The sequence below is a fragment of the Lissotriton vulgaris genome, unplaced genomic scaffold (genome assembly GCF_964263255.1).
Source record: "Lissotriton vulgaris unplaced genomic scaffold, aLisVul1.2 SCAFFOLD_595, whole genome shotgun sequence".
NCBI classification, from domain to species: domain Eukaryota; kingdom Metazoa; phylum Chordata; class Amphibia; order Caudata; family Salamandridae; genus Lissotriton; species Lissotriton vulgaris.
The window spans coordinates 387243-410430 of NW_028241900.1; the positions used below are offsets into that span (position 1 = coordinate 387243).

The 23188-nt window shown below is 39.7% G+C and overlaps 16 non-coding genes across 16 annotated transcripts; all 16 read left to right on the plus strand.

Annotated features, from left to right (window-relative positions):
• The first annotated feature begins 1579 nt into the window (after positions 1–1579).
• TRNAP-UGG (transfer RNA proline (anticodon UGG)) lies at positions 1580–1651 on the plus strand. Its single transcript has one exon. It is a non-coding gene; the product is annotated as a tRNA-Pro (tRNA).
• A 300-nt stretch (positions 1652–1951) lies between these two features.
• On the plus strand, positions 1952–2024 carry TRNAV-CAC (transfer RNA valine (anticodon CAC)). Its single transcript has one exon. It is a non-coding gene; the product is annotated as a tRNA-Val (tRNA).
• A 2149-nt stretch (positions 2025–4173) lies between these two features.
• On the plus strand, positions 4174–4245 carry TRNAP-UGG (transfer RNA proline (anticodon UGG)). Its single transcript has one exon. It is a non-coding gene; the product is annotated as a tRNA-Pro (tRNA).
• A 300-nt stretch (positions 4246–4545) lies between these two features.
• TRNAV-CAC (transfer RNA valine (anticodon CAC)) lies at positions 4546–4618 on the plus strand. Its single transcript has one exon. It is a non-coding gene; the product is annotated as a tRNA-Val (tRNA).
• A 2547-nt stretch (positions 4619–7165) lies between these two features.
• On the plus strand, positions 7166–7238 carry TRNAV-CAC (transfer RNA valine (anticodon CAC)). Its single transcript has one exon. It is a non-coding gene; the product is annotated as a tRNA-Val (tRNA).
• Positions 7239–9417: 2179 nt separating this feature from the next.
• Positions 9418–9489, plus strand: TRNAP-UGG (transfer RNA proline (anticodon UGG)). Its single transcript has one exon. It is a non-coding gene; the product is annotated as a tRNA-Pro (tRNA).
• Positions 9490–9789: 300 nt separating this feature from the next.
• TRNAV-CAC (transfer RNA valine (anticodon CAC)) lies at positions 9790–9862 on the plus strand. Its single transcript has one exon. It is a non-coding gene; the product is annotated as a tRNA-Val (tRNA).
• A 2139-nt stretch (positions 9863–12001) lies between these two features.
• TRNAP-UGG (transfer RNA proline (anticodon UGG)) lies at positions 12002–12073 on the plus strand. The gene has a single exon. It is a non-coding gene; the product is annotated as a tRNA-Pro (tRNA).
• A 300-nt stretch (positions 12074–12373) lies between these two features.
• Positions 12374–12446, plus strand: TRNAV-CAC (transfer RNA valine (anticodon CAC)). Its single transcript has one exon. It is a non-coding gene; the product is annotated as a tRNA-Val (tRNA).
• A 2135-nt stretch (positions 12447–14581) lies between these two features.
• Positions 14582–14653, plus strand: TRNAP-UGG (transfer RNA proline (anticodon UGG)). Its single transcript has one exon. It is a non-coding gene; the product is annotated as a tRNA-Pro (tRNA).
• A 300-nt stretch (positions 14654–14953) lies between these two features.
• TRNAV-CAC (transfer RNA valine (anticodon CAC)) lies at positions 14954–15026 on the plus strand. Its single transcript has one exon. It is a non-coding gene; the product is annotated as a tRNA-Val (tRNA).
• A 2163-nt stretch (positions 15027–17189) lies between these two features.
• TRNAP-UGG (transfer RNA proline (anticodon UGG)) lies at positions 17190–17261 on the plus strand. The gene has a single exon. It is a non-coding gene; the product is annotated as a tRNA-Pro (tRNA).
• Positions 17262–17561: 300 nt separating this feature from the next.
• TRNAV-CAC (transfer RNA valine (anticodon CAC)) lies at positions 17562–17634 on the plus strand. Its single transcript has one exon. It is a non-coding gene; the product is annotated as a tRNA-Val (tRNA).
• A 2523-nt stretch (positions 17635–20157) lies between these two features.
• Positions 20158–20230, plus strand: TRNAV-CAC (transfer RNA valine (anticodon CAC)). Its single transcript has one exon. It is a non-coding gene; the product is annotated as a tRNA-Val (tRNA).
• Positions 20231–22433: 2203 nt separating this feature from the next.
• On the plus strand, positions 22434–22505 carry TRNAP-UGG (transfer RNA proline (anticodon UGG)). Its single transcript has one exon. It is a non-coding gene; the product is annotated as a tRNA-Pro (tRNA).
• A 300-nt stretch (positions 22506–22805) lies between these two features.
• TRNAV-CAC (transfer RNA valine (anticodon CAC)) lies at positions 22806–22878 on the plus strand. Its single transcript has one exon. It is a non-coding gene; the product is annotated as a tRNA-Val (tRNA).
• Positions 22879–23188: the final 310 nt, after the last annotated feature.

Genomic DNA, 23188 nt, shown 5'->3' on the forward strand with positions numbered 1-23188 from the left:
ACTGTTCTATCCCGGCATTGATAAGCAATCTACATCTGCTTCTGTTGTGTATTGGTTAACATGTTTACCTGACGTGTGAAAGCCCCATGTTTGACAGTGCGCGTTAACAAAGAGACCAATGATTTTTATTAAAAGTTGTCATGTGTTTTTGTTACCTTGCACCGGCCAAAAAGTGCCGGAAATGACTTCATTTGCAGTCACTTGAAAAGTAGGGATTCTCAAATAAATGGTAAGAGGTTGGAACAAATCTAAAGGAATGCATGGCATATCTATATGTATGTGTACGCAGGTATCCATATATAAAGATAGATAGATAGATAGATAGATAGATAGATAGATAGATAGATAGATAGATAGATAGATAGATAGATAGATAGATAGATAGATAGATAGATAGATAGATAGATAGATAGATAGATAGATAGATAGATAGATAGATAGATAGATAGATAGATAGATAGATATTGGGAGAGAGAGAGCGTTACTATAAACTGAGACTTTATTTTCCATCAAGCTGTCTTTCCTTTCCTTCAGGAGCAGAATGTTCTGATCATCAGCGCTCCAGAATCTAGTGCTTGGTTGGCAAGCATCACACATTGTGATGTGTTAGCTAAGAGTTCCATGTCGTTCAGACTCATATATTCCTCTGTAGTTGTACCTTGGTGATTCAACAAAATGTGGCATCATAAGCAGCATTCTACTGCCATAGACTGGGCAGAAAAAACATTTAGAATTTCACTGAAAAAGAAAAAAAGCATACTTAGGCAGAGCTTTCTGGACAGTAAGGACATTAGAGTAAGTGATGAATAAGCACTGCTTTTGTTAATTTACATAGGCAGAACAGAGACTGCTGGGAAAAGCCTGAAATTAAAGGCACAGAAAATGCCTGCTTCTGGATAGAACACTAAGAAGGGTTGAAAGTTTTTTCTCTGACCCTGGCCACTCTTACAAGCAATCCTATGATAGTCAGAAGGACCCACACTAAAAAGGAAGGGACAGCCATTTGGACCCTTTCCACCTTTTCTATATCTCGCCTGATTGAGCCTGATCGAGCGCTGATTGAGCGGATTAGCACATGTACTTCTCATTTTGGGAAGGTATTGCTTAGCTTGCTACCAGCAGCTCAGTTATGTTATGATGTTAGAGGCTTGCAAGGAATGCTTTAGTCCTGCATTAGGCCGTTTTTATTGCTACTTGCATTCAAGGGAAAGATAATTAGCCAGAATCTGTGGCCCAGTTATTCATCTTGGCATTCCGATTTGCACAAAGGGAATAAGCATTTGAGAGAAAATGCAACATGTGTTTCTTATGTTGCTATGAACAGCTTTTTATCCTTTCTCTTTAGGGTCTAGCCAATGCAGAAATAGATAAATAAGTGCTGACTTTCTGTAAGACGTGTCCAATGCTGGGACAAAATAAAAGGGGACACTTATAAATGATAGTGATATCATTTGAGAAAGGGTAAGTTGACACTGAATTTCATGTATATTCACAGACCAAGCATGAAAAAGTCCCCAGCATGATCTTCATTGCGTGCTTAGAGCTGGTATTAGCTTTTCAGAGGTGCGGGCCTTTCGAAGGCTCGTTGGTCTAGGGGTATGATTCTCGCTTTGGGTGCGAGAGGTCCCGGGTTCAAATCCCGGACGAGCCCTTTCATTGGTGCTTTTTTAAAGTAGTATTGCAGTATGCATTTCAAAGCCAATATCAATTTTCTCTTTGCAGTAGTGGATGAATATTTGCTAGAGTCTCATGCTTTTAACCTTGCCCTGCCTGAGCAAATAGGAAACATTTCTCTTTAAGCATTTTGCAAAAATGCTGAACTTGCATGGCATATACAAGTGTTCAGCTAGGGCTGTCTGGGAAGGTTGCATGAAAGAAATCTAAAACCAGAGGCCCTTGGAATAGCCTGTTTTGAGAAGTTTCATAACAGAAGAATCAACTGTAGACATCTGTTTCTGTAGTGTAGTGGTTATCACGTTCGCCTCACACGCGAAAGGTCCCCGGTTCGAAACCGGGCAGAAACAGTTGTTATATTGTCTTGGCTGCAATGTTGAGAGGTGCCGTTTTGCCATGAAATTGTCCAGGCCCTCAAGATGGTTTCATGCAGACTCGTTCCAAGAAAGTGAATTCTCTTAAAAACACTAAAGTAATTGGCATGTGGATGTATCTGTTGATTCACAGACCTCGCTTTGAAAAGAGCCCTGCATTCTGTTCATTGCTCACCTAGAACACGCATTAACTTTGGGAATTGTTGGCACCAACAGGCATCTTAGTTTAGTGGAGTGTTTCTGGTGTTTAAGTGCAGAAGCCCTGGGCTCAATTCCTCGGTGACCCTTCTCAAGGTGATGATACAAATGCATCGTCACCTTTACGTTTAATGTCAGAATTGTTTATTTCTATTTGGTGGTGTATGAATGCTTGCAATAGTATGTTGATTTTTTCTAGCCTTGAATGAATAAAAGCAAATCACTCCTCTTTATGTATTTTTCTAATACATTGATATTTGCATCTCCTTTCCTAGCCTGCATTTTTCATTATCTTACAGGCTGTATATAATAAGTATCAATTCAGGGGCCCTTCTTCTACTCAATTCACAACTGTTCTATCCCGGCATTGATAAGCAATCTACATCTGCTTCTGTTGTGTATTGGTTATCATGTTTACCTGACGTCTGAAAGCCCCATGTTTGACAGTGCGCGTTAACAAAGAGACCAATGATTTTTATTAAAAGTTGTCATGTGTTTTTGTTACCTTGCACCGGCCAAAAAGTGCTGGAAATGACTTCATTTGCAGTCACTTGAAAAGTAGGGATTCTCAAATAAATGGTAAGAGGTTGGAACAAATCTAAAGGAATGCATGGCATATCTATATGTATGTGTACGCAGGTATCCATATATAGATAGATAGATAGATAGATAGATAGATAGATAGATAGATAGATAGATAGATAGATAGATAGATAGATAGATAGATAGATAGATAGATAGATAGATAGATAGATAGATAGATAGATAGATAGATAGATAGATAGATAGATAGATAGATAGATAGATAGATATAGGGAGAGAGAGAGCGTTACTATAAACTGAGACTTTATTTTCCATCAAGCTGTCTTTCCTTTCCTTCAGGAGCAGAATGTTCTGATCATCAGCGCTCCAGAATCTAGTGCTTGGTTGGCAAGCATCACACATTGTGATGTGTTAGCTAAGAGTTCCATGTCGTTCAGACTCATATATTCCTCTGTAGTTGTACCTTGGTGATTCAACAAAATGTGGCATCATAAGCAGCATTCTACTGCCATAGACTGGGCAGAAAAAACATTTAGAATTTCACTGAAAAAGAAAAAAAGCATACTTAGGCAGAGCTTTCTGGACAGTAAGGACATTAGAGTAAGTGATGAATAAGCACTGCTTTTGTTAATTTACATAGGCAGAACAGAGACTGCTGGGAAAAGCCTGAAATTAAAGGCACAGAAAATGCCTGCTTCTGGATAGAACACTAAGAAGGGTTGAAAGTTTTTTCTCTGACCCTGGCCACTCTTACAAGCAATCCTATGATAGTCAGAAGGACCCACCCTAAAAAGGAAGGGACAGCCATTTGGACCCTTTCCACCTTTTCTATATCTCGCCTGATCGAGCCTGATCGAGCGCTGATTGAGCGGATTAGCATATGTACTTCTCATTTTGGGAAGGTATTGCTTAGCTTGCTACCAGCAGCTCAGTTATGTTATGATGTTAGAGGCTTGCATGGAATGCTTTAGTCCTGCATTAGGCCGTTTTTATTGCTACTTGCATTCAAGGGAAAGATAATTAGCCAGAATCTGTGGCCCAGTTATTCACCTTGGCATTCCGATTTGCATAAAGGGAATAAGCATTTGAGAGAAAATGCAACATGTGTTTCTTATGTTGCTATGAACAGCTTTTTATTCTTTCTCTTTAGGGTCTAGCCAATGCAGAAATAGATAAATAAGTGCTGACTTTCTGTAAGACGTGTCCAATGCTGGGACAAAATAAAAGGGGACACTTATAAATGATAGTGATATCATTTGAGAAAGGGTAAGTTGACACTGAATTTCATGTATATTCACAGACCAAGCATGAAAAAGTCCCCAGCATGATCTTCATTGCGTGCTTAGAGCTGGTATTAGCTTTTCAGAGGTGCAGGCCTTTCGAAGGCTCGTTGGTCTAGGGGTATGATTCTCGCTTTGGGTGCGAGAGGTCCCGGGTTCAAATCCCGGACGAGCCCTTTCATTGGTGCTTTTTTAAAGTAGTATTGCAGTATGCATTTCAAAGCCAATATCAATTTTCTCTTTGCAGTAGTGGATGAATATTTGCTAGAGTCTCATGCTTTTAACCTTGCCCTGCCTGAGCAAATAGGAAACATTTCTCTTTAAGCTTTTTGCAAAAATGCTGAACTTGCATGGCATATACAAGCGTTCGGCTAGGGCTGTCTGGGAAGGTTGCATGAAAGAAATCTAAAACCAGAGGCCCTTGGAATAGCCTGTTTTGAGAAGTTTCATCACAGAAGAATCAACTGTAGACATCTGTTTCTGTAGTGTAGTGGTTATCACGTTCACCTCACACGCGAAAGGTCCCCGGTTCGAAACCGGGCAGAAACAGTTGTTATATTGTCTTGGCTGCAATGTTGAGAGGTGCCGTTTTGCCATGAAATTGTCCAGGCCCTGAAGATGGTTTCATGCAGACTCGTTCCAAGAAAGTGAATTCTCTTAAAAACACTAAAGTAATTGGCATGTGGATGTATCTGTTGATTCACAGACCTCGCTTTGAAAAGAGCCCTGCATTCTGTTCATTGCTCACCTAGAACACGCATTAACTTTGGGAATTGTTGGCACCAACAGGCATCTTAGTTTAGTGGAGTGTTTCTGGTGTTTAAGTGCAGAAGCCCTGGGCTCAATTCCTCGGTGACCCTTCTCAAGGTGATGATACAAATGCATCGTCACCTTTAAGTTTAATGTCAGAATTGTTTATTTCTATTAGGTGGTGTATGAATGCTTGCAATAGTATGTTGATTTTTTCTAGCCTTGAATGAATAAAAGCAAATCACTCCTCTTTATGTATTTTTCTAATACATTGATATTTGCATCTCCTTTCCTAGCCTGCATTTTTCATTATCTTACAGGCTGTATATAATAAGTATCAATTCAGGGGCCCTTCTTCTACTCAATTCACAACTGTTCTATACCGGCATTGATAAGCAATCTACATCTGCTTCTGTTGTGTATTGGTTATCATGTTTACCTGACGTGTGAAAGCCCCATGTTTGACAGTGCGCGTTAACAAAGAGACCAATGATTTTTATTAAAAGTTGTCATGTGTTTTTGTTACCTTGCACCGGCCAAAAAGTGCCGGAAATGACTTCATTTGCAGTCACTTGAAAAGTAGGGATTCTCAAATAAATGGTAAGAGGTTGGAACAAATCTAAAGGAATGCATGGCATATCTATATGTATGTGTACGCAGGTATCCATATATAAAGATAGATAGATAGATAGATAGATAGATAGATAGATAGATAGATAGATAGATAGATAGATAGATAGATAGATAGATAGATAGATAGATAGATAGATAGATAGATAGATAGATAGATAGATAGATAGATAGATAGATAGATAGATAGATAGATAGATAGATAGATAGATAGATAGATAGATAGATATTGGGAGAGAGAGAGCGTTACTATAAACTGAGACTTTATTTTCCATCAAGCTGTCTTTCCTTTCCTTCAGGAGCAGAATGTTCTGATCATCAGCGCTCCAGAATCTAGTGCTTGGTTGGCAAGCATCACACATTGTGATGTGTTAGCTAAGAGTTCCATGTCGTTCAGACTCATATATTCCTCTGTAGTTGTACCTTGGTGATTCAACAAAATGTGGCATCATAAGCAGCATTCTACTGCCATAGACTGGACAGAAAAACATTTAGAATTTCACTGAAAAAGAAAAAAAGCATACTTAGGCAGAGCTTTCTGGACAGTAAGGACATTAGAGTAAGTGATGAATAAGCACTGCTTTTGTTAATTTACATAGGCAGAACAGAGACTGCTGGGAAAAGCCTGAAATTAAAGGCACAGAAAATGCCTGCTTCTGGATAGAACACTAAGAAGGGTTGAAAGTTTTTTCTCTGACCCTGGCCACTCTTACAAACAATCCTATGATAGTCAGAAGGACCCACCCTGAAAAGGAAGGGACAGCCATTTGGACCCTTTCCACCTTTTCTATATCTCGCCTGATCGCAACCTGATCGAGCGCTGATTGAGCGGATTAGCACATGTACTTCTCATTTTGGGAAGGTATTGCTTAGCTTGCTACCAGCAGCTCAGTTATGTTATGATGTTAGAGGCTTGCAAGGAATGCTTTAGTCCTGCATTAGGCCGTTTTTATTGCTACTTGCATTCAAGGGAAAGATAATTAGCCAGAATCTGTGGCCCCGTTATTCACCTTGGCATTCCGATTTGCACAAAGGGAATAAGCATTTGAGAGAAAATGCAACATGTGTTTCTTATGTTGCTATGAACAGCTTTTTATTCTTTCTCTTTAGGGTCTAGCCAATGCAGAAATAGATAAATAAGTGCTGACTTTCTGTAAGACGTGTCCAATGCTGGGACAAAATAAAAGGGGACACTTATAAATGATAGTGATATCATTTGAGAAAGGGTAAGTTGACACTGAATTTCATGTATATTCACAGACCAAGCATGAAAAAGTCCCCAGCATGATCTTCATTGCGTGCTTAGAGCTGGTATTAGCTTTTCAGAGGTGCGGGCCTTTCGAAGGCTCGTTGGTCTAGGGGTATGATTCTAGCTTTGGGTGCGAGAGGTCCCGGGTTCAAATCCCGGACGAGCCCTTTCATTGGTGCTTTTTTAAAGTAGTATTGCAGTATGCATTTCAAAGCCAATATCAATTTTCTCTTTGCAGTAGTGGATGAATATTTGCTAGAGTCTCATGCTTTTAACCTTGCCCTGCCTGAGCAACTAGGAAACATTTCTCTTTAAGCATTTTGCAAAAATGCTGAACTTGCATGGCATATACAAGCGTTCAGCTAGGGCTGTCTGGGAAGGTTGCATGAAAGAAATCTAAAACCAGAGGCCCTTGGAATAGCCTGTTTTGAGAAATTTCATCACAGAAGAATCAACTGTAGACATCTGTTTCTGTAGTGTAGTGGTTATCACGTTCGCCTCACACGCGAAAGGTCCCCGGTTCGAAACCGGGCAGAAAAAGTTGTTATATTGTCTTGGCTGCAATGTTGAGAGGTGCCGTTTTGCCATGAAATTGTCCAGGCCCTGAAGATGGTTTCATGCAGACTCGTTCCAAGAAAGTGAATTCTCCTAAAAACACTAAAGTAATTGGCATGTGGATGTATCTGTTGATTCACAGACCTCGCTTTGAAAAGAGCCCTGCATTCTGTTCATTGCTCACCTAGAACACGCATTAACTTTGGGAATTGTTGGCACCAACAGGCATCTTAGTTTAGTGGAGTGTTTCTGGTGTTTAAGTGCAGAAGCCCTGGGCTCAATTCCTCGGTGACCCTTCTCAAGGTGATGATACAAATGCATCGTCACCTTTACGTTTAATGTCAGAATTGTTTATTTCTATTTGGTGGTGTATGAATGCTTGCAATAGTATGTTGATTTTTTCTAGCCTTGAATGAATAAAAGCAAATCACTCCTCTTTATGTATTTTTCTAATACATTGATATTTGCATCTCCTTTCCTAGCCTGCATTTTTCATTATCTTACAGGCTGTATATAATAAGTATCAATTCAGGGGCCCTTCTTCTACTCAATTCACAACTGTTCTATCCCGGCATTGATAAGCAATCTACATCTGCTTCTGTTGTGTATTGGTTATCATGTTTACCTGACGTGTGAAAGCCCCATGTTTGACAGTGCGCGTTAACAAAGAGACCAATGATTTTTATTAAAAGTTGTCATGTGTTTTTGTTACCTTGCACCGGCCAAAAAGTGCCGGAAATGACTTCATTTGCAGTCACTTGAAAAGTAGGGATTCTCAAATAAATGGTAAGAGGTTGGAACAAATCTAAAGGAATGCATGGCATATCTATATGTATGTGTACGCAGGTATCCATATATAAAGATAGATAGATAGATAGATAGATAGATAGATAGATAGATAGATAGATAGATAGATAGATAGATAGATAGATAGATAGATAGATAGATAGATAGATAGATAGATAGATAGATAGATAGATAGATAGATAGATAGATAGATAGATAGATAGATAGATAGATAGATAGATAGATAGATAGATAGATAGATATAGGGAGAGAGAGAGCGTTACTATAAACTGAGACTTTATTTTCCATCAAGCTGTCTTTCCTTTCCTTCAGGAGCAGAATGTTCTGATCATCATCGCTCCAGAATCTAGTGCTTGGTTGGCAAGCATCACACATTGTGATGTGTTAGCTAAGAGTTCCATGTCGTTCAGACTCATATATTCCTCTGTAGTTGTACCTTGGTGATTCAACAAAATGTGGCATCATAAGCAGCATTCTACTGCCATAGACTGGGCTGAAAAAACATTTAGAATTTCACTGAAAAAGAAAAAAAGCATACTTAGGCAGAGCTTTCTGGACAGTAAGGACATTAGAGTAAGTGATGAATAAGCACTGCTTTTGTTAATTTACATAGGCAGAACAGAGACTGCTGGGAAAAGCCTGAAATTAAAGGCACAGAAAATGCCTGCTTCTGGATAGAACACTAAGAAGGGTTGAAAGTTTTTTCTCTGACCCTGGCCACTCTTACAAGCAATCCTATGATAGTCAGAAGGACCCACCCTAAAAAGGAAGGGACAGCCATTTGGACCCTTTCCACCTTTTCTATATCTCGCCTGATCGAGCCTGATCGAGCGCTGATTGAGCGGATTAGCATATGTACTTCTCATTTTGGGAAGGTATTGCTTAGCTTGCTACCAGCAGCTCAGTTATGTTATGATGTTAGAGGCTTGCATGGAATGCTTTAGTCCTGCATTAGGCCGTTTTTATTGCTACTTGCATTCAAGGGAAAGATAATTAGCCAGAATCTGTGGCCCAGTTATTCACCTTGGCATTCCGATTTGCATAAAGGGAATAAGCATTTGAGAGAAAATGCAACATGTGTTTCTTATGTTGCTATGAACAGCTTTTTATTCTTTCTCTTTAGGGTCTAGCCAATGCAGAAATAGATAAATAAGTGCTGACTTTCTGTAAGACGTGTCCAATGCTGGGACAAAATAAAAGGGGACACTTATAAATGATAGTGATATCATTTGAGAAAGGGTAAGTTGACACTGAATTTCATGTATATTCACAGACCAAGCATGAAAAAGTCCCCAGCATGATCTTCATTGCGTGCTTAGAGCTGGTATTAGCTTTTCAGAGGTGCAGGCCTTTCGAAGGCTCGTTGGTCTAGGGGTATGATTCTCGCTTTGGGTGCGAGAGGTCCCGGGTTCAAATCCCGGACGAGCCCTTTCATTGGTGCTTTTTTAAAGTAGTATTGCAGTATGCATTTCAAAGCCAATATCAATTTTCTCTTTGCAGTAGTGGATGAATATTTGCTAGAGTCTCATGCTTTTAACCTTGCCCTGCCTGAGCAAATAGGAAACATTTCTCTTTAAGCATTTTGCAAAAATGCTGAACTTGCATGGCATATACAAGCGTTCAGCTAGGGCTGTCTGGGAAGGTTGCATGAAAGAAATCTAAAACCAGAGGCCCTTGGAATAGCCTGTTTTGAGAAGTTTCATCACAGAAGAATCAACTGTAGACATCTGTTTCTGTAGTGTAGTGGTTATCACGTTCACCTCACACGCGAAAGGTCCCCGGTTCGAAACCGGGCAGAAACAGTTGTTATATTGTCTTGGCTGCAATGTTGAGAGGTGCCGTTTTGCCATGAAATTGTCCAGGCCCTGAAGATGGTTTCATGCAGACTCGTTCCAAGAAAGTGAATTCTCTTAAAAACACTAAAGTAATTGGCATGTGGATGTATCTGTTGATTCACAGACCTCGCTTTGAAAAGAGCCCTGCATTCTGTTCATTGCTCACCTAGAACACGCATTAACTTTGGGAATTGTTGGCACCAACAGGCATCTTAGTTTAGTGGAGTGTTTCTGGTGTTTAAGTGCAGAAGCCCTGGGCTCAATTCCTCGGTGACCCTTCTCAAGGTGATGATACAAATGCATCGTCACCTTTAAGTTTAATGTCAGAATTGTTTATTTCTATTAGGTGGTGTATGAATGCTTGCAATAGTATGTTGATTTTTTCTAGCCTTGAATGAATAAAAGCAAATCACTCCTCTTTATGTATTTTTCTAATACATTGATATTTGCATCTCCTTTCCTAGCCTGCATTTTTCATTATCTTACAGGCTGTATATAATAAGTATCAATTCAGGGGCCCTTCTTCTACTCAATTCACAACTGTTCTATCCCGGCATTGATAAGCAATCTACATCTGCTTCTGTTGTGTATTGGTTATCATGTTTACCTGACGTGTGAAAGCCCCATGTTTGACAGTGCGCGTTAACAAAGAGACCAATGATTTTTATTAAAAGTTGTCATGTGTTTTTGTTACCTTGCACCGGCCAAAAAGTGCCGGAAATGACTTCATTTGCAGTCACTTGAAAAGTAGGGATTCTCAAATAAATGGTAAGAGGTTGGAACAAATCTAAAGGAATGCATGGCATATCTATATGTATGTGTACGCAGGTATCCATATATAAAGATAGATAGATAGATAGATAGATAGATAGATAGATAGATAGATAGATAGATAGATAGATAGATAGATAGATAGATAGATAGATAGATAGATAGATAGATAGATAGATAGATAGATAGATAGATAGATAGATAGATAGATAGATAGATATAGGGAGAGAGAGAGCGTTACTATAAACTGAGACTTTATTTTCCATCAAGCTGTCTTTCCTTTCCTTCAGGAGCAGAATGTTCTGATCATCATCGCTCCAGAATCTAGTGCTTGGTTGGCAAGCATCACACATTGTGATGTGTTAGCTAAGAGTTCCATGTCGTTCAGACTCATATATTCCTCTGTAGTTGTACCTTGGTGATTCAACAAAATGTGGCATCATAAGCAGCATTCTACTGCCATAGACTGGGCTGAAAAAACATTTAGAATTTCACTGAAAAAGAAAAAAAGCATACTTAGGCAGAGCTTTCTGGACAGTAAGGACATTAGAGTAAGTGATGAATAAGCACTGCTTTTGTTAATTTACATAGGCAGAACAGAGACTGCTGGGAAAAGCCTGAAATTAAAGGCACAGAAAATGCCTGCTTCTGGATAGAACACTAAGAAGGGTTGAAAGTTTTTTCTCTGACCCTGGCCACTCTTACAAGCAATCCTATGATAGTCAGAAGGACCCACCCTAAAAAGGAAGGGACAGCCATTTGGACCCTTTCCACCTTTTCTATATCTCGCCTGATCGAGCCTGATCGAGCGCTGATTGAGCGGATTAGCATATGTACTTCTCATTTTGGGAAGGTATTGCTTAGCTTGCTACCAGCAGCTCAGTTATGTTATGATGTTAGAGGCTTGCATGGAATGCTTTAGTCCTGCATTAGGCCGTTTTTATTGCTACTTGCATTCAAGGGAAAGATAATTAGCCAGAATCTGTGGCCCAGTTATTCACCTTGGCATTCCGATTTGCATAAAGGGAATAAGCATTTGAGAGAAAATGCAACATGTGTTTCTTATGTTGCTATGAACAGCTTTTTATTCTTTCTCTTTAGGGTCTAGCCAATGCAGAAATAGATAAATAAGTGCTGACTTTCTGTAAGACGTGTCCAATGCTGGGACAAAATAAAAGGGGACACTTATAAATGATAGTGATATCATTTGAGAAAGGGTAAGTTGACACTGAATTTCATGTATATTCACAGACCAAGCATGAAAAAGTCCCCAGCATGATCTTCATTGCGTGCTTAGAGCTGGTATTAGCTTTTCAGAGGTGCAGGCCTTTCGAAGGCTCGTTGGTCTAGGGGTATGATTCTCGCTTTGGGTGCGAGAGGTCCCGGGTTCAAATCCCGGACGAGCCCTTTCATTGGTGCTTTTTTAAAGTAGTATTGCAGTATGCATTTCAAAGCCAATATCAATTTTCTCTTTGCAGTAGTGGATGAATATTTGCTAGAGTCTCATGCTTTTAACCTTGCCCTGCCTGAGCAAATAGGAAACATTTCTCTTTAAGCATTTTGCAAAAATGCTGAACTTGCATGGCATATACAAGCGTTCAGCTAGGGCTGTCTGGGAAGGTTGCATGAAAGAAATCTAAAACCAGAGGCCCTTGGAATAGCCTGTTTTGAGAAGTTTCATCACAGAAGAATCAACTGTAGACATCTGTTTCTGTAGTGTAGTGGTTATCACGTTCACCTCACACGCGAAAGGTCCCCGGTTCGAAACCGGGCAGAAACAGTTGTTATATTGTCTTGGCTGCAATGTTGAGAGGTGCCGTTTTGCCATGAAATTGTCCAGGCCCTGAAGATGGTTTCATGCAGACTCGTTCCAAGAAAGTGAATTCTCTTAAAAACACTAAAGTAATTGGCATGTGGATGTATCTGTTGATTCACAGACCTCGCTTTGAAAAGAGCCCTGCATTCTGTTCATTGCTCACCTAGAACACGCATTAACTTTGGGAATTGTTGGCACCAACAGGCATCTTAGTTTAGTGGAGTGTTTCTGGTGTTTAAGTGCAGAAGCCCTGGGCTCAATTCCTCGGTGACCCTTCTCAAGGTGATGATACAAATGCATCGTCACCTTTAAGTTTAATGTCAGAATTGTTTATTTCTATTAGGTGGTGTATGAATGCTTGCAATAGTATGTTGATTTTTTCTAGCCTTGAATGAATAAAAGCAAATCACTCCTCTTTATGTATTTTTCTAATACATTGATATTTGCATCTCCTTTCCTAGCCTGCATTTTTCATTATCTTACAGGCTGTATATAATAAGTATCAATTCAGGGGCCCTTCTTCTACTCAATTCACAACTGTTCTATCCCGGCATTGATAAGCAATCTACATCTGCTTCTGTTGTGTATTGGTTATCATGTTTACCTGACGTGTGAAAGCCCCATGTTTGACAGTGCGCGTTAACAAAGAGACCAATGATTTTTATTAAAAGTTGTCATGTGTTTTTGTTACCTTGCACCGGCCAAAAAGTGCCGGAAATGACTTCATTTGCAGTCACTTGAAAAGTAGGGATTCTCAAATAAATGGTAAGAGGTTGGAACAAATCTAAAGGAATGCATGGCATATCTATATGTATGTGTACGCAGGTATCCATATATAAAGATAGATAGATAGATAGATAGATAGATAGATAGATAGATAGATAGATAGATAGATAGATAGATAGATAGATAGATAGATAGATAGATAGATAGATAGATAGATAGATAGATAGATAGATAGATAGATAGATAGATAGATAGATATTGGGAGAGAGAGAGCGTTACTATAAACTGAGACTTTATTTTCCATCAAGCTGTCTTTCCTTTCCTTCAGGAGCAGAATGTTCTGATCATCAGCGCTCCAGAATCTAGTGCTTGGTTGGCAAGCATCACACATTGTGATGTGTTAGCTAAGAGTTCCATGTCGTTCAGACTCATATATTCCTCTGTAGTTGTACCTTGGTGATTCAACAAAATGTGGCATCATAAGCAGCATTCTACTGCCATAGACTGGGCAGAAAAAACATTTAGAATTTCACTGAAAAAGAAAAAAAGCATACTTAGGCAGAGCTTTCTGGACAGTAAGGACATTAGAGTAAGTGATGAATAAGCACTGCTTTTGTTAATTTACATAGGCAGAACAGAGACTGCTGGGAAAAGCCTGAAATTAAAGGCACAGAAAATGCCTGCTTCTGGATAGAACACTAAGAAGGGTTGAAAGTTTTTTCTCTGACCCTGGCCACTCTTACAAGCAATCCTATGATAGTCAGAAGGACCCACACTAAAAAGGAAGGGACAGCCATTTGGACCCTTTCCACCTTTTCTATATCTCGCCTGATCGAGCCTGATCGAGCGCTGATTGAGCGGATTAGCACATGTACTTCTCATTTTGGGAAGGTATTGCTTAGCTTGCTACCAGCAGCTCAGTTATGTTATGATGTTAGAGGCTTGCAAGGAATGCTTTAGTCCTGCATTAGGCCGTTTTTATTGCTACTTGCATTCAAGGGAAAGATAATTAGCCAGAATCTGTGGCCCAGTTATTCATCTTGGCATTCCGATTTGCACAAAGGGAATAAGCATTTGAGAGAAAATGCAACATGTGTTTCTTATGTTGCTATGAACAGCTTTTTATCCTTTCTCTTTAGGGTCTAGCCAATGCAGAAATAGATAAATAAGTGCTGACTTTCTGTAAGACGTGTCCAATGCTGGGACAAAATAAAAGGGGACACTTATAAATGATAGTGATATCATTTGAGAAAGGGTAAGTTGACACTGAATTTCATGTATATTCACAGACCAAGCATGAAAAAGTCCCCAGCATGATCTTCATTGCGTGCTTAGAGCTGGTATTAGCTTTTCAGAGGTGCGGGCCTTTCGAAGGCTCGTTGGTCTAGGGGTATGATTCTCGCTTTGGGTGCGAGAGGTCCCGGGTTCAAATCCCGGACGAGCCCTTTCATTGGTGCTTTTTTAAAGTAGTATTGCAGTATGCATTTCAAAGCCAATATCAATTTTCTCTTTGCAGTAGTGGATGAATATTTGCTAGAGTCTCATGCTTTTAACCTTGCCCTGCCTGAGCAAATAGGAAACATTTCTCTTTAAGCATTTTGCAAAAATGCTGAACTTGCATGGCATATACAAGTGTTCAGCTAGGGCTGTCTGGGAAGGTTGCATGAAAGAAATCTAAAACCAGAGGCCCTTGGAATAGCCTGTTTTGAGAAGTTTCATAACAGAAGAATCAACTGTAGACATCTGTTTCTGTAGTGTAGTGGTTATCACGTTCGCCTCACACGCGAAAGGTCCCCGGTTCGAAACCGGGCAGAAACAGTTGTTATATTGTCTTGGCTGCAATGTTGAGAGGTGCCGTTTTGCCATGAAATTGTCCAGGCCCTCAAGATGGTTTCATGCAGACTCGTTCCAAGAAAGTGAATTCTCTTAAAAACACTAAAGTAATTGGCATGTGGATGTATCTGTTGATTCACAGACCTCGCTTTGAAAAGAGCCCTGCATTCTGTTCATTGCTCACCTAGAACACGCATTAACTTTGGGAATTGTTGGCACCAACAGGCATCTTAGTTTAGTGGAGTGTTTCTGGTGTTTAAGTGCAGAAGCCCTGGGCTCAATTCCTCGGTGACCCTTCTCAAGGTGATGATACAAATGCATCGTCACCTTTACGTTTAATGTCAGAATTGTTTATTTCTATTTGGTGGTGTATGAATGCTTGCAATAGTATGTTGATTTTTTCTAGCCTTGAATGAATAAAAGCAAATCACTCCTCTTTATGTATTTTTCTAATACATTGATATTTGCATCTCCTTTCCTAGCCTGCATTTTTCATTATCTTACAGGCTGTATATAATAAGTATCAATTCAGGGGCCCTTCTTCTACTCAATTCACAACTGTTCTATCCCGGCATTGATAAGCAATCTACATCTGCTTCTGTTGTGTATTGGTTATCATGTTTACCTGACGTCTGAAAGCCCCATGTTTGACAGTGCGCGTTAACAAAGAGACCAATGATTTTTATTAAAAGTTGTCATGTGTTTTTGTTACCTTGCACCGGCCAAAAAGTGCTGGAAATGACTTCATTTGCAGTCACTTGAAAAGTAGGGATTCTCAAATAAATGGTAAGAGGTTGGAACAAATCTAAAGGAATGCATGGCATATCTATATGTATGTGTACGCAGGTATCCATATATAAAGATAGATAGATAGATAGATAGATAGATAGATAGATAGATAGATAGATAGATAGATAGATAGATAGATAGATAGATAGATAGATAGATAGATAGATAGATAGATAGATAGATAGATAGATAGATAGATAGATAGATAGATAGATAGATAGATAGATAGATAGATAGATAGATATAGGGAGAGAGAGAGCGTTACTATAAACTGAGACTTTATTTTCCATCAAGCTGTCTTTCCTTTCCTTCAGGAGCAGAATGTTCTGATCATCAGCGCTCCAGAATCTAGTGCTTGGTTGGCAAGCATCACACATTGTGATGTGTTAGCTAAGAGTTCCATGTCGTTCAGACTCATATATTCCTCTGTAGTTGTACCTTGGTGATTCAACAAAATGTGGCATCATAAGCAGCATTCTACTGCCATAGACTGGGCAGAAAAAACATTTAGAATTTCACTGAAAAAGAAAAAAAGCATACTTAGGCAGAGCTTTCTGGACAGTAAGGACATTAGAGTAAGTGATGAATAAGCACTGCTTTTGTTAATTTACATAGGCAGAACAGAGACTGCTGGGAAAAGCCTGAAATTAAAGGCACAGAAAATGCCTGCTTCTGGATAGAACACTAAGAAGGGTTGAAAGTTTTTTCTCTGACCCTGGCCACTCTTACAAGCAATCCTATGATAGTCAGAAGGACCCACCCTAAAAAGGAAGGGACAGCCATTTGGACCCTTTCCACCTTTTCTATATCTCGCCTGATCGAGCCTGATCGAGCGCTGATTGAGCGGATTAGCATATGTACTTCTCATTTTGGGAAGGTATTGCTTAGCTTGCTACCAGCAGCTCAGTTATGTTATGATGTTAGAGGCTTGCATGGAATGCTTTAGTCCTGCATTAGGCCGTTTTTATTGCTACTTGCATTCAAGGGAAAGATAATTAGCCAGAATCTGTGGCCCAGTTATTCACCTTGGCATTCCGATTTGCATAAAGGGAATAAGCATTTGAGAGAAAATGCAACATGTGTTTCTTATGTTGCTATGAACAGCTTTTTATTCTTTCTCTTTAGGGTCTAGCCAATGCAGAAATAGATAAATAAGTGCTGACTTTCTGTAAGACGTGTCCAATGCTGGGACAAAATAAAAGGGGACACTTATAAATGATAGTGATATCATTTGAGAAAGGGTAAGTTGACACTGAATTTCATGTATATTCACAGACCAAGCATGAAAAAGTCCCCAGCATGATCTTCATTGCGTGCTTAGAGCTGGTATTAGCTTTTCAGAGGTGCAGGCCTTTCGAAGGCTCGTTGGTCTAGGGGTATGATTCTCGCTTTGGGTGCGAGAGGTCCCGGGTTCAAATCCCGGACGAGCCCTTTCATTGGTGCTTTTTTAAAGTAGTATTGCAGTATGCATTTCAAAGCCAATATCAATTTTCTCTTTGCAGTAGTGGATGAATATTTGCTAGAGTCTCATGCTTTTAACCTTGCCCTGCCTGAGCAAATAGGAAACATTTCTCTTTAAGCTTTTTGCAAAAATGCTGAACTTGCATGGCATATACAAGCGTTCGGCTAGGGCTGTCTGGGAAGGTTGCATGAAAGAAATCTAAAACCAGAGGCCCTTGGAATAGCCTGTTTTGAGAAGTTTCATCACAGAAGAATCAACTGTAGACATCTGTTTCTGTAGTGTAGTGGTTATCACGTTCACCTCACACGCGAAAGGTCCCCGGTTCGAAACCGGGCAGAAACAGTTGTTATATTGTCTTGGCTGCAATGTTGAGAGGTGCCGTTTTGCCATGAAATTGTCCAGGCCCTGAAGATGGTTTCATGCAGACTCGTTCCAAGAAAGTGAATTCTCTTAAAAACACTAAAGTAATTGGCATGTGGATGTATCTGTTGATTCACAGACCTCGCTTTGAAAAGAGCCCTGCATTCTGTTCATTGCTCACCTAGAACACGCATTAACTTTGGGAATTGTTGGCACCAACAGGCATCTTAGTTTAGTGGAGTGTTTCTGGTGTTTAAGTGCAGAAGCCCTGGGCTCAATTCCTCGGTGACCCTTCTCAAGGTGATGATACAAATGCATCGTCACCTTTAAGTTTAATGTCAGAATTGTTTATTTCTATTAGGTGGTGTATGAATGCTTGCAATAGTATGTTGATTTTTTCTAGCCTTGAATGAATAAAAGCAAATCACTCCTCTTTATGTATTTTTCTAATACATTGATATTTGCATCTCCTTTCCTAGCCTGCATTTTTCATTATCTTACAGGCTGTATATAATAAGTATCAATTCTGGGGCCCTTCTTCTACTCAATTCACAACTGTTCTATACCGGCATTGATAAGCAATCTACATCTGCTTCTGTTGTGTATTGGTTATCATGTTTACCTGACGTGTGAAAGCCCCATGTTTGACAGTGCGCGTTAACAAAGAGACCAATGATTTTTATTAAAAGTTGTCATGTGTTTTTGTTACCTTGCACCGGCCAAAAAGTGCCGGAAATGACTTCATTTGCAGTCACTTGAAAAGTAGGGATTCTCAAATAAATGGTAAGAGGTTGGAACAAATCTAAAGGAATGCATGGCATATCTATATGTATGTGTACGCAGGTATCCATATATAAAGATAGATAGATAGATAGATAGATAGATAGATAGATAGATAGATAGATAGATAGATAGATAGATAGATAGATAGATAGATAGATAGATAGATAGATAGATAGATAGATAGATAGATAGATAGATAGATAGATAGATAGATAGATAGATAGATAGATAGATATTGGGAGAGAGAGAGCGTTACTATAAACTGAGACTTTATTTTCCATCAAGCTGTCTTTCCTTTCCTTCAGGAGCAGAATGTTCTGATCATCAGCGCTCCAGAATCTAGTGCTTGGTTGGCAAGCATCACACATTGTGATGTGTTAGCTAAGAGTTCCATGTCGTTCAGACTCATATATTCCTCTGTAGTTGTACCTTGGTGATTCAACAAAATGTGGCATCATAAGCAGCATTCTACTGCCATAGACTGGACAGAAAAACATTTAGAATTTCACTGAAAAAGAAAAAAAGCATACTTAGGCAGAGCTTTCTGGACAGTAAGGACATTAGAGTAAGTGATGAATAAGCACTGCTTTTGTTAATTTACATAGGCAGAACAGAGACTGCTGGGAAAAGCCTGAAATTAAAGGCACAGAAAATGCCTGCTTCTGGATAGAACACTAAGAAGGGTTGAAAGTTTTTTCTCTGACCCTGGCCACTCTTACAAACAATCCTATGATAGTCAGAAGGACCCACCCTGAAAAGGAAGGGACAGCCATTTGGACCCTTTCCACCTTTTCTATATCTCGCCTGATCGCAACCTGATCGAGCGCTGATTGAGCGGATTAGCACATGTACTTCTCATTTTGGGAAGGTATTGCTTAGCTTGCTACCAGCAGCTCAGTTATGTTATGATGTTAGAGGCTTGCAAGGAATGCTTTAGTCCTGCATTAGGCCGTTTTTATTGCTACTTGCATTCAAGGGAAAGATAATTAGCCAGAATCTGTGGCCCCGTTATTCACCTTGGCATTCCGATTTGCACAAAGGGAATAAGCATTTGAGAGAAAATGCAACATGTGTTTCTTATGTTGCTATGAACAGCTTTTTATTCTTTCTCTTTAGGGTCTAGCCAATGCAGAAATAGATAAATAAGTGCTGACTTTCTGTAAGACGTGTCCAATGCTGGGACAAAATAAAAGGGGACACTTATAAATGATAGTGATATCATTTGAGAAAGGGTAAGTTGACACTGAATTTCATGTATATTCACAGACCAAGCATGAAAAAGTCCCCAGCATGATCTTCATTGCGTGCTTAGAGCTGGTATTAGCTTTTCAGAGGTGCGGGCCTTTCGAAGGCTCGTTGGTCTAGGGGTATGATTCTAGCTTTGGGTGCGAGAGGTCCCGGGTTCAAATCCCGGACGAGCCCTTTCATTGGTGCTTTTTTAAAGTAGTATTGCAGTATGCATTTCAAAGCCAATATCAATTTTCTCTTTGCAGTAGTGGATGAATATTTGCTAGAGTCTCATGCTTTTAACCTTGCCCTGCCTGAGCAACTAGGAAACATTTCTCTTTAAGCATTTTGCAAAAATGCTGAACTTGCATGGCATATACAAGCGTTCAGCTAGGGCTGTCTGGGAAGGTTGCATGAAAGAAATCTAAAACCAGAGGCCCTTGGAATAGCCTGTTTTGAGAAATTTCATCACAGAAGAATCAACTGTAGACATCTGTTTCTGTAGTGTAGTGGTTATCACGTTCGCCTCACACGCGAAAGGTCCCCGGTTCGAAACCGGGCAGAAAAAGTTGTTATATTGTCTTGGCTGCAATGTTGAGAGGTGCCGTTTTGCCATGAAATTGTCCAGGCCCTGAAGATGGTTTCATGCAGACTCGTTCCAAGAAAGTGAATTCTCCTAAAAACACTAAAGTAATTGGCATGTGGATGTATCTGTTGATTCACAGACCTCGCTTTGAAAAGAGCCCTGCATTCTGTTCATTGCTCACCTAGAACACGCATTAACTTTGGGAATTGTTGGCACCAACAGGCATCTTAGTTTAGTGGAGTGTTTCTGGTGTTTAAGTGCAGAAGCCCTGGGCTCAATTCCTCGGTGACCCTTCTCAAGGTGATGATACAAATGCATCGTCACCTTTACGTTTAATGTCAGAATTGTTTATTTCTATTTGGTGGTGTATGAATGCTTGCAATAGTATGTTGATTTTTTCTAGCCTTGAATGAATAAAAGCAAATCACTCCTCTTTATGTATTTTTCTAATACATTGATATTTGCATCTCCTTTCCTAGCCTGCATTTTTCATTATCTTACAGGCTGTATATAATAAGTATCAATTCAGGGGCCCTTCTTCTACTCAATTCACAACTGTTCTATCCCGGCATTGATAAGCAATCTACATCTGCTTCTGTTGTGTATTGGTTATCATGTTTACCTGACGTGTGAAAGCCCCATGTTTGACAGTGCGCGTTAACAAAGAGACCAATGATTTTTATTAAAAGTTGTCATGTGTTTTTGTTACCTTGCACCGGCCAAAAAGTGCCGGAAATGACTTCATTTGCAGTCACTTGAAAAGTAGGGATTCTCAAATAAATGGTAAGAGGTTGGAACAAATCTAAAGGAATGCATGGCATATCTATATGTATGTGTACGCAGGTATCCATATATAAAGATAGATAGATAGATAGATAGATAGATAGATAGATAGATAGATAGATAGATAGATAGATAGATAGATAGATAGATAGATAGATAGATAGATAGATAGATAGATAGATAGATAGATAGATAGATAGATAGATAGATAGATAGATAGATAGATAGATAGATAGATAGATAGATAGATAGATAGATAGATAGATAGATAGATAGATAGATAGATATAGGGAGAGAGAGAGCGTTACTATAAACTGAGACTTTATTTTCCATCAAGCTGTCTTTCCTTTCCTTCAGGAGCAGAATGTTCTGATCATCATCGCTCCAGAATCTAGTGCTTGGTTGGCAAGCATCACACATTGTGATGTGTTAGCTAAGAGTTCCATGTCGTTCAGACTCATATATTCCTCTGTAGTTGTACCTTGGTGATTCAACAAAATGTGGCATCATAAGCAGCATTCTACTGCCATAGACTGGGCTGAAAAAACATTTAGAATTTCACTGAAAAAGAAAAAAAGCATACTTAGGCAGAGCTTTCTGGACAGTAAGGACATTAGAGTAAGTGATGAATAAGCACTGCTTTTGTTAATTTACATAGGCAGAACAGAGACTGCTGGGAAAAGCCTGAAATTAAAGGCACAGAACATGCCTGCTTCTGGATAGAACACTAAGAAGGGTTGAAAGTTTTTTCTCTGACCCTGGCCACTCTTACAAGCAATCCTATGATAGTCAGAAGGACCCACCCTAAAAAGGAAGGGACAGCCATTTGGACCCTTTCCACCTTTTCTATATCTCGCCTGATCGAGCCTGATCGAGCGCTGATTGAGCGGATTAGCATATGTACTTCTCATTTTGGGAAGGTATTGCTTAGCTTGCTACCAGCAGCTCAGTTATGTTATGATGTTAGAGGCTTGCATGGAATGCTTTAGTCCTGCATTAGGCCGTTTTTATTGCTACTTGCATTCAAGGGAAAGATAATTAGCCAGAATCTGTGGCCCAGTTATTCACCTTGGCATTCCGATTTGCATAAAGGGAATAAGCATTTGAGAGAAAATGCAACATGTGTTTCTTATGTTGCTATGAACAGCTTTTTATTCTTTCTCTTTAGGGTCTAGCCAATGCAGAAATAGATAAATAAGTGCTGACTTTCTGTAAGACGTGTCCAATGCTGGGACAAAATAAAAGGGGACACTTATAAATGATAGTGATATCATTTGAGAAAGGGTAAGTTGACACTGAATTTCATGTATATTCACAGACCAAGCATGAAAAAGTCCCCAGCATGATCTTCATTGCGTGCTTAGAGCTGGTATTAGCTTTTCAGAGGTGCAGGCCTTTCGAAGGCTCGTTGGTCTAGGGGTATGATTCTCGCTTTGGGTGCGAGAGGTCCCGGGTTCAAATCCCGGACGAGCCCTTTCATTGGTGCTTTTTTAAAGTAGTATTGCAGTATGCATTTCAAAGCCAATATCAATTTTCTCTTTGCAGTAGTGGATGAATATTTGCTAGAGTCTCATGCTTTTAACCTTGCCCTGCCTGAGCAAATAGGAAACATTTCTCTTTAAGCATTTTGCAAAAATGCTGAACTTGCATGGCATATACAAGCGTTCAGCTAGGGCTGTCTGGGAAGGTTGCATGAAAGAAATCTAAAACCAGAGGCCCTTGGAATAGCCTGTTTTGAGAAGTTTCATCACAGAAGAATCAACTGTAGACATCTGTTTCTGTAGTGTAGTGGTTATCACGTTCACCTCACACGCGAAAGGTCCCCGGTTCGAAACCGGGCAGAAACAGTTGTTATATTGTCTTGGCTGCAATGTTGAGAGGTGCCGTTTTGCCATGAAATTGTCCAGGCCCTGAAGATGGTTTCATGCAGACTCGTTCCAAGAAAGTGAATTCTCTTAAAAACACTAAAGTAATTGGCATGTGGATGTATCTGTTGATTCACAGACCTCGCTTTGAAAAGAGCCCTGCATTCTGTTCATTGCTCACCTAGAACACGCATTAACTTTGGGAATTGTTGGCACCAACAGGCATCTTAGTTTAGTGGAGTGTTTCTGGTGTTTAAGTGCAGAAGCCCTGGGCTCAATTCCTCGGTGACCC